Below are 9,088 nucleotides of genomic sequence, written 5' to 3' on the forward strand. Positions count from 1 at the left end.
ATAATTATCGGGCTTATTTAGATGAAAAGGTGGCTTGCTTCGACAATCTATCAGCACGTACTTGGTCTCCACTGTGGTTTGAAAAGTTGAATTTTGCCCTTCGTTATCCCAAGAATCCCGCTCTGCATGTTTATTGGCTACTTCTTGGAAAAGAGATGCCAGATGGACTTAGACTGATTTTATCAGAGAAGGACACAACAGTGATGGCCTCTATTGTGCACAGGGTGAAGACATTTGTGTTGTACTTTGATCATGAAGGTACCGTAGCACTCACAGATTGGGATGATGTGGTTGCTAACCCTGTTGCATCCTTGCCCAAGGTTATTCAAAGAATGACTGTGGAGGAGAAGATTTTGTACAAACTGAAGCTAGTAAGTTGTGTTGCCATTCCCTCCATACCTATAACTTTTTTTATTTGATAGCAGTGATTCTTCAAAATAAATAATTGAAGTTTGCTTATATTATGTGAGGTAGCTTGATGCCCAATGTTCCTATTTCATCCTTTGGCATTTGTTGAACCTTTCACTCTAGCAAGAAACTACTTCTTATCTCCTATAATTCATAATCACTCTATCCTGAATGTATTCTATGTTTTCATGGATTTTCCATAAAGGCTCGAAAGAAGGAAGAGCGGCTTGTTGCAGCACTGGAAAAAAAATTGAACCAGAAGATCCATCAGAACCTACACATGATCCCGAGGTGCTTACACCTGAAGAGCACTTCTTTTTCCTCAAGATGGGCCAAAAATGTAAAAACTATGTGCCTGTTGGAAGACGTGGAATTTACCAGGGAGTGATCTTGAACATGCACTTGCATTGGAAAAAGCATCAAACTCTCCAGGTAATTGTGAAAACATTCACACCAGAGGAGGTCAAGGAAATTTGCACTGAGTTAGCCAGACTAAGTGGGGGATTGTGCTTGACATTCAAGATGGGAACACAATTATTATGTACAGAGGGAAAAACTATGCACAACCACCACCAGAAATCATGTCTCCAAAAGTTTTACTCTCTAGGAAAAAGGTAGTCTTCTGGCATCATAGTGCAAGGAAAAACATATCTACATCTTTACCATGGGATGTATGTTATAGTTGGGTAGAAAACATTAGAACACTAGTAATAGGACAGTTCCATGAAGTTCAAGCAATATGAGCCACGGTAAGGCTTCCTAAATTTGTTGATTTGTTTCAACAAGTCATCTATCAATGTCACTGTATTACAGAATTGGAAACATATCCAGCCAATTTTATCTAGGTAGAGGCAAGGGTGTTTTGAGGTGTAAATTAATGATATACTAAAGCATAGACAAATAGTTGTCCTTTTTCTCTCTAAAAGTTGTTCTTTTGTTCATCATATTTTTTGTTTTGGAATTTTCAATTAGGCACTGGATAAATCCAAATATATGGAAAAGCTCAGAGCTCTTAGGCGGTACATTCCTAGGCTTGAGCAGGAGCTTGAAGATCTTTATGCGCAGATGAAGTTAGATGGAGAGCATAAAGGACAAAGTGTAGGGAAACATGTTGCTTCAATTTCACATAATACAAACAGTATGCCAGCGAGAAAAGAACCTTGTAGTTCAGTTCACAGCAAAACCATATCTGATCTCCTGTCAGGAAGTGTAGAGGGATCCAAGAGGTTAGAGGACGAAAGTTCTGAGGTTGAGGACGACTCAGCTTCAGAGTCTTTGTTATTTTCAGAGTCTGAGGATCTCTCTGACATTTTTGAGACAGAATCAGAGGAGCAGGAAGAGGACAACAAGGATCGCCCCTTGTATCTCGATAGGCTGGATAAGTTTCCCTAAAAAAAAAATGATAATGAACCAGATGATTTCGAGGCACATCTACGGAAGATCGCTTCACTTTCAGATAAGACTGATTCACCTTCAAAAGAACTGAAAGTGTCAGAGCTTGATGAGATTGATAAAATCTTTCTGAGAGCCAGTTCATTGTTGAAGAAAAGGTGAAAAAATTGGGATTTGTGTATGACGATCTTCATATTTATGTACACTGCAAAAAGAACATTGTGCAGAAAGAATTTACGATCGTCTAGTGATAGGACCAACCCTCACTATTGTTTTACAGTGATCATAATATAACTGGAATTTAGTGGGGTCATTTGAATTCGATGACTGATAGCTTTGATGTTATAGCGCATATTCTTATGGTTTCATTCTTTTGTTGAAATTCCTGGTGTTAGCTGTAGCCCTCCTTTGTAAGTGCTAATTTTTGTAAAGCCTTCAAGATATGCGAGTATCCACTCATACAAAACTGGTATTGCTTCATTTGGTTCTCTTATTAATATTTCTTTTACTGGAGCTAGATTGTGCGTAGTGCCGGTTGATCTCCCTGTATTGTTAGCATAACATTTCAGGTTTTACCAGAAATTAGCTAATTTGTAATGATGTCTTGTGATTGTGAAATAAACTGCGCAAAGACTGTAAAAGAATAAATTATCAAATGTTCAGAATAAATTTTTGAGTCGCGGTCTTCTCGCATTGCACAGACGAGGGTAAGACTTGCCATTGACACCCTTTCCTAGACCCCGCACAGATCGTGTTCAGAATAAATTTTCGAGTCGCGGTCTTCTCGTATTGCACAAGCAAGGATAAGGCTTGCTACTGACACCCTTTCCTAGACCCTGCACAGATCGAGAGCTCTCTGCACTAGGTATGCCCTTTCAGATCTTTGATGCTTCCGAATGATCTCGGTGCACTGCATTTTTATTCCATTGGCAAACCTATCTCTGTTAATCAACTTGTTAGTCAACTCAACCGTGTTCAGGCGACACAAATGTTTAGCTGATGCAAACACGATATCACTGGTAAACATCTGATAGAATGGTACGCCAGCTGAAGAACATTTGCACCAAGTGAATTCATCTCATACATCTAAAGATGGCAATGGGGAATTCCCCATCGGGTATTGACCCACCATCCCCGTCCCGTCCCCGTCCCCACGAAGACCGTCAGGGGACATTTGTTTCCCATCCCTGTTCCCCGCGGGGAATTAGTCCCCGACGGGGATCCCCGTACCCGACGCTCAACAAGATGAAAACAATAGCACAAGAGTAAAATACACCGGAGGTCCATTAACTTTCGGTGAAATGTCATTTAGGTCCATCAACTTTGAAACTGCATGTTTGGGTCCATTAACTTTCGTTTTGTGTCATCTAGGTCCATCAACTTTGACTCATGCATTTTTGGTTCATGAACTTTTAAAATGGTTTACTGTAGGTCCACGCATGCATACACGCACGTTGACTTTTTGCGTCGGTGGAGCCATGCCTGCACTCGCCGCCAGTTTCGCTTTCACCTTCACCCAAGTACTGTAGGAGAGGAGTAACTAATTACTACTGTAATTACACATTGAGAAGAAGGCCGTGAGAAGCCCATGCTGGTGTACGTCTCCCATGAGAAGCGGCCCGGGTTCAACCACGAGAAGAAGGCCGACGCCATGAACGAGCTGAACGCTGCTCCGCCGTGATCTCCAACTCGCCCTTCATCCTCAACCTGGACTGCGACCACTACATCAACAACTCGCAGGCGCTGCGCACGGGCATCTGCTTCATGCTCGGCCGCGACAGCGACACGGTGGCGTTCGTGCAGTTCCCACAACAGTTCGAGGGCGTGGACCCCACGGACCTGTACGCCAACCACAACCGCATCTTCTTCGACGGCACGCTCCGGGCGCTGGACGGCATGCAGGGCCCCATCTACGTCGGCACCGGGTGCATGTTCCGCCGCATCACGCTCTACGGCTTCGACCCGTCGAGGATCAACGTGGGCTGGAGCTCACCACCAAGGCCGCCGTGGCGAAAGGCAAGCACGGCTTCCTGCCCTTACCGAAGAAGTCGTACGGCAAGTCGGACGCGTTCGTGGACACCATCCCGAGAGCGTCCCACCCGTCGCCGTTCGTGGACGCAGACGAGGCCGCCGCCATCGTGTCCGACGAGGCGACCATCACCGAGGCCGTGGCGGTGTGCACGGCGGCGTACGAGAAGAAGACCGGGTGGGGCAGCGACATCGGGTGGGTGTACGACACGGTGACGGAGGACGTGGTGACGGGGTACCGGATGCACATCAAGGGGTGGCGGTCCCGCTACTGCTCCATCTACCCGCACGCCTTCATCGGCACCGCGTGGCGAGCTCCGGCGGCCGTGCATGTGCACGTGGCTGCCCGCACGGGCTGCATGCGCGTCAGGTCAGGGTAAAACAGAGCGGCGCATCATCACTCAGTAGTCATCAGTAGTGCCGGACACGTGCCACTGCCGACTTGCCAAGTTTGTGCAGTAAGTAGTGTCGACGACGCGGCGGCGGCTTCTTCAGTGACCTTCAGTGTCTGAAGTGCCGGACGCCGGTGAAGACGAGGGCCACCCCGTACTTGTTGCAGCAGTCCACGGCGTCCTGGTCCCGGATGCTGCCGCCGGGCTCCGCGATCAGCGATGCCGCTCTGGCACGCCTCCTCCACCGCATCGTTCCAAGCTGCATCATCATTCCGGTTCAACAACACATTAATTAGCTAATAGGAGTAAATAACAAACGCTGTTTTTAGTGTTCTTTGTTGCATCCAGAACCATGTGATTGCTTGCTTCTACGTACGGTTCAGGAACAAGATAAAAATTGATCGAAATCAACTAGTACTCGATAAATGCTTCAATTCCAATTTTTAAGCCAGCACTTTTTGGTTTCTTTTTCCCTTACCAAACGGGAAGAAGGCATCGCTGGCCAAAGCAGCTCCCATGGCATCCTCCCCTGCCTTCTTGAAAGCAATCCTCAGGCTCTCCCGCCGGTTCGGTTGGCCACTGCCCATGCCCAGCATGCAATTGTTCTGCAGAGACCAGCCATCATCAGGCACAGAATCAATAGACTGTACAGCTAGCTATATCGCGCTCCCCACATAACCTAAAAGGTATGCATGTGTGCACTACTGACCTTAGCGATCACAATAGCGTTGCTCTTGACGTGTGACGCAGAGGCACGCGAATTTCGCGTCCGAAAGCTCACTGCACCCAGGAGTCCTCTCTGACATTTTTGTGAAGGTGATGTCTTCCGGGGTCAGATCGTCCGACTCTTGAGCCAACCAGCCGCCAGTCACCTGTCGCAGCGACAGCATTCCTTTCCCGCTCCTCTTCGCCTCCAGTATCCTCAGCGTCTTAGATTTCGCAAGAGGTACGAGCTCTACGGCTGGCCCTGAGGGACCGAGCAACCAGCCGCCGCCGCCCAGCATCGTCATGCATGCACATACCTGCCCTGATGATGATGATTCGAGCACGAAACACACATGCATGCCCGGCAGACGAGCGACGGCGGCGAGTGCAGGCATGCCTCCACCGACGCAAAAAGTCAACGTGCGTGCATGCATGCGTGGACCTGCAGTGAACCATTTTAAAAGTTCATGGACCAAAAATGCATGAGTCAGTTGATGGACCTAGATGACACAAAACGAAAGTTAATGGACCCAAACATGCACTTTTAAAGTTAATGGACCTAGATGACATTTCACCGAAAGTTAATGGACCTCCGGTGTATTTTACTCATAGCACAATAAGCATTAAACAGTTCAGCACATAATATGATAAACTCTAAATTGACAAGGCATCTAATAAATCATGATAGATGAATATATATGACTATATGAGCACATCAGCACATGACTAACACAGTATTATCAATTGCCATCCAAAGTTCATACACACATCATAATCATAGCATACAACCATGCGCCCATACACTCATACAATAGTCACATTCTCAGTTTCTCGGTCATAGATTCATAGTCTCCCAGATCATGGCATCTAGCCATCCAAGTCCAAGTGCAATGGCACTAGCATTGGCACTGGCACATTGGCATATGATACAAACACTAAATAACTAAAAGAAGTGAGAACTGAGAACACTAAATAACACTGAGCAGTCCTCCAGAGAACAACAGTCCAAGACTTCACATCTTCATAGAAGCGCAAGTCCCTGCATGCAACAAGCAGCAATGAATATATAAATACATATTGGCCAATTATTTCATAGAGTAACAATGCATGCCAATTATCATTTTTTGCATTTAATACCTCCATCTCATCTTGGATTTCTTGAAGACAACTCCAAAAGCTGGCTGGTTCTCCCTTATCATCACCTACAGAAAATAATTACAAAGGTCATGCAACAATGACAGTAGAAAATATATTAATAACTATCTATGAATGGTATAGCATGTATACCTCGATATTTGTTTCGCAACTAGTCTTGTGAACACATTAAGGCCTCCAAGAGATCTGGAGTGAGGCGGCTGCGGTGCTCACTAACAACCCTTCCACTAGTGCTAAATGCTCTGTGCTAACTGGAATAGCATATATATCCCTTGCTACCTTCCTCAATACAGGATAAAGTGTCCCAGCTACCTTCCACCAATCAAGAATCTGAAAGTTTTCTGTTTGGATAGGGACCAACTCATCCTCCAAGTACCTATCTAGCTCAGATTTGAACCTAACTAATGTAGGCCTTCTACTAGCAACACGTGCACTGATTGAAGACAGCACACCTGAATTTGCAAGTGCAGGGGCTGATGATTCTGTGTTATCTTCATCATCATCCATTTCATACTCTTTCATCAAATCATAAAGAGTGTTTGTAACATCGCTAACTCTCTCTGCACACTCCTCACTTGAATCACTAGTGTCTCAATAAATCCAAGGAGGTAGTCAGTCTTAAACCGAGGATCAAGAATGGTGGCCAATCCCATAGGTCCTTGAATTTCCTTCCAGTACTTGTTAAACTTCTGAATCATCTCTAGTGACATTTCTTGTATAATATAATTCCCACATGCAGCCCATTGCTTCATTTGCTCTTTAGCCTCACAAATTTTAAGAAGTTGAACATTGGTTGTCACATAATTTGTTCTAGAAAATACTTCAGTTATGTCATTAAACAACTTCAGCCTATCAACTACCTCTAGCAAAAGTCCATTCTTCCTCACTAGGAGCACAATCAAAAAGTTTCTCAACACGTGTTGCACGGTTAAAAACTGCCTTGAGAGGTAGAGCAATGCTAAGCATCTTGTAGGTAGAATTCCACCTAGTTTTGCAATCAAGGCCTAACTTGTGATCGATTTTAACTTTGACATGCTTAGCAATTTTCTCAGAATTCTCTACTCTTTTAGGTGTGGCTGTCCAAAAGGCAACACTGTCACGTATTTTTGCTATTGAACTCTTCATAACTTCTAGACCATCCTTCACAATCAAGTTGAGAATGTGGGCAGCACAATGCATATGCAACAATTTCCCTTCTAACATCAGTTTTGGCTTTCCTATCTTCTTGATAAGCTCAGGAATTACCTTATCATTCGTGGAACAGTTATCAAGTGTCACAGTTGAGATCTTTTCATTAATATTCCATTCCACCAGTGCTTCGTAGAGCTCTTCACTAATAACTTCAGCTGTGTGAGGTGCAGGCACATAAATGAACCTACAAATACATAAAGGCAGGAAGACCTGATTTCATTTCCTAAATAAAATTGATGGCAGTAAGAACTGATTTCATTTGTACCACAAGTACCTCATTATAATGTTTCTAAGTAGCCAAGAATCATCAATAAAATGGGTTGTGACAGCCATGTACCCCCTTTTTTGGTTCTCAGAAGTCCACAAGTCTGTAGTTATGGCCACTCTTAACTTAGTAGCAGCCATGTAGTCCAAGGCCTTCTTCTTTTCTTCAGCATATCCATCCATAATATCTTTCCTAAAAGTCATAAAAAATGCGAATAAGAAAACTGAAGTATAATTGCATACATGCATAATAAGATAACTAAAGCACTGAACCAGCCTAAAATATTACCTAATAGTGTTCCGAGTCACCATATTGAATAATGGCTGAAGAGCACTCACAAACCTTCTAAAGCCAGCATGGTCAACAATAGATAAAGGGTACTCATGCAGTACAATCATAAATAGCAAGCTCTCTTCTAACAACTTCAGGATCAAATGTATAATTTTCTATATATATCCCCCCCCCCCCCCCCCCCCCCCCCCCCCTCCTAGGAACTGAACCTCAAGGCAGATTGAGCAAGTGTTTTGTTCTGACTATTCAACTTGATCTTCCTCAACGTGCATATCCTCAAATGGTCATGGAGATGTTTAGTCCCATTCCTGCTGCTCCCTCCAAGCTGCTTGTGACAATGCTTGCATTGAGCCTTGACATCACCAGATACTTTCACTATCTTGAAATAATTCCAAATAACAGATCTTAGCTTCCTCTTTGTGCCAAAATCCTGATCCTCAGTCTCATCATCATATTCAATCTGTATTGGCTCAGTATCATTAACAGACTCAGCTTGTGGGGGGAGTTGTTCTGATTCTTGTTGGCTACTGCTTCCACTACCCGGAGTTGATCTCATAGTGAACCTAAATATAAAACCACAAAATGATCAGGTTCAGCGTACATAAATCACATGGTGAATGTAAAATCTGCAGCAATTTAATTATGTACTCATGCAGAAATTTAATTATAAAACCACATATGTATAGGTTCAGCATACATACATAAATCAAAACCCCACATATAAGCATATGCAACGAGCAACATGCAGCAATGTAATATAAAAATCAGGAACACACACTTTCTCAAGGCTGCAGCAATTTAATTATAAAAGATACATGAATTGCAATCATTCATAAAAGTATAAAACATCGATCGTACACAGTTACACATGCTAAATTGTTAGAACAGATAAAATACATAAAAGGGGTGGCGTGCTTGAAATCAAACCCCGGAGATTTTAATAGATGAGCGCCGCCACCGGAGGATGAAGCTTCTAGAGTTGTCAGAGCAGACGGAGCTCCTTCGACTGCAAGACGACTTTTTGTCTTTGTAGCCATTCTTTTCACACGAGGCTGTGAGATCTGCCAGCGGGCCTTTGCTTTATAGCCGGAGGAAACTCCGGTACCAGAGGTGACAACGGGCGCAACACTTGGCACAGCGGCAGATGCATCAAGCACAACAGCAGGTGCAGCTGCAACAGCAGGCATAGCGGCTACAATGCTCGTTGCGGGTGGTGTCCGGTTGGCGTCCGATGCGGCGTCCCTTCGCAAGGACCCCCGGA

The 9,088-nt window shown here is 44.3% G+C and overlaps 1 long non-coding RNA gene and 1 pseudogene across 1 annotated transcript; one reads left to right on the forward strand and one right to left on the reverse strand.

Annotated features, from left to right (window-relative positions):
* Positions 1–332: 332 nt before the first annotated feature.
* LOC136498286 (uncharacterized CRM domain-containing protein At3g25440, chloroplastic-like) lies at positions 333–2,421 on the forward strand (annotated as a pseudogene).
* Positions 2,422–4,646: 2,225 nt separating this feature from the next.
* Positions 4,647–5,125, reverse strand: LOC136495278 (uncharacterized). Its single transcript, XR_010768958.1, has 2 exons — positions 4,930–5,125; positions 4,647–4,825 (listed from the first exon to the last, which is right to left on the reverse strand). It is a non-coding gene; the product is annotated as an uncharacterized lncRNA (long non-coding RNA).
* Positions 5,126–9,088: the final 3,963 nt, after the last annotated feature.

This window comes from Miscanthus floridulus, chromosome 12, assembly GCF_019320115.1.
Source record: "Miscanthus floridulus cultivar M001 chromosome 12, ASM1932011v1, whole genome shotgun sequence".
Taxonomy (NCBI): domain Eukaryota; kingdom Viridiplantae; phylum Streptophyta; class Magnoliopsida; order Poales; family Poaceae; genus Miscanthus; species Miscanthus floridulus.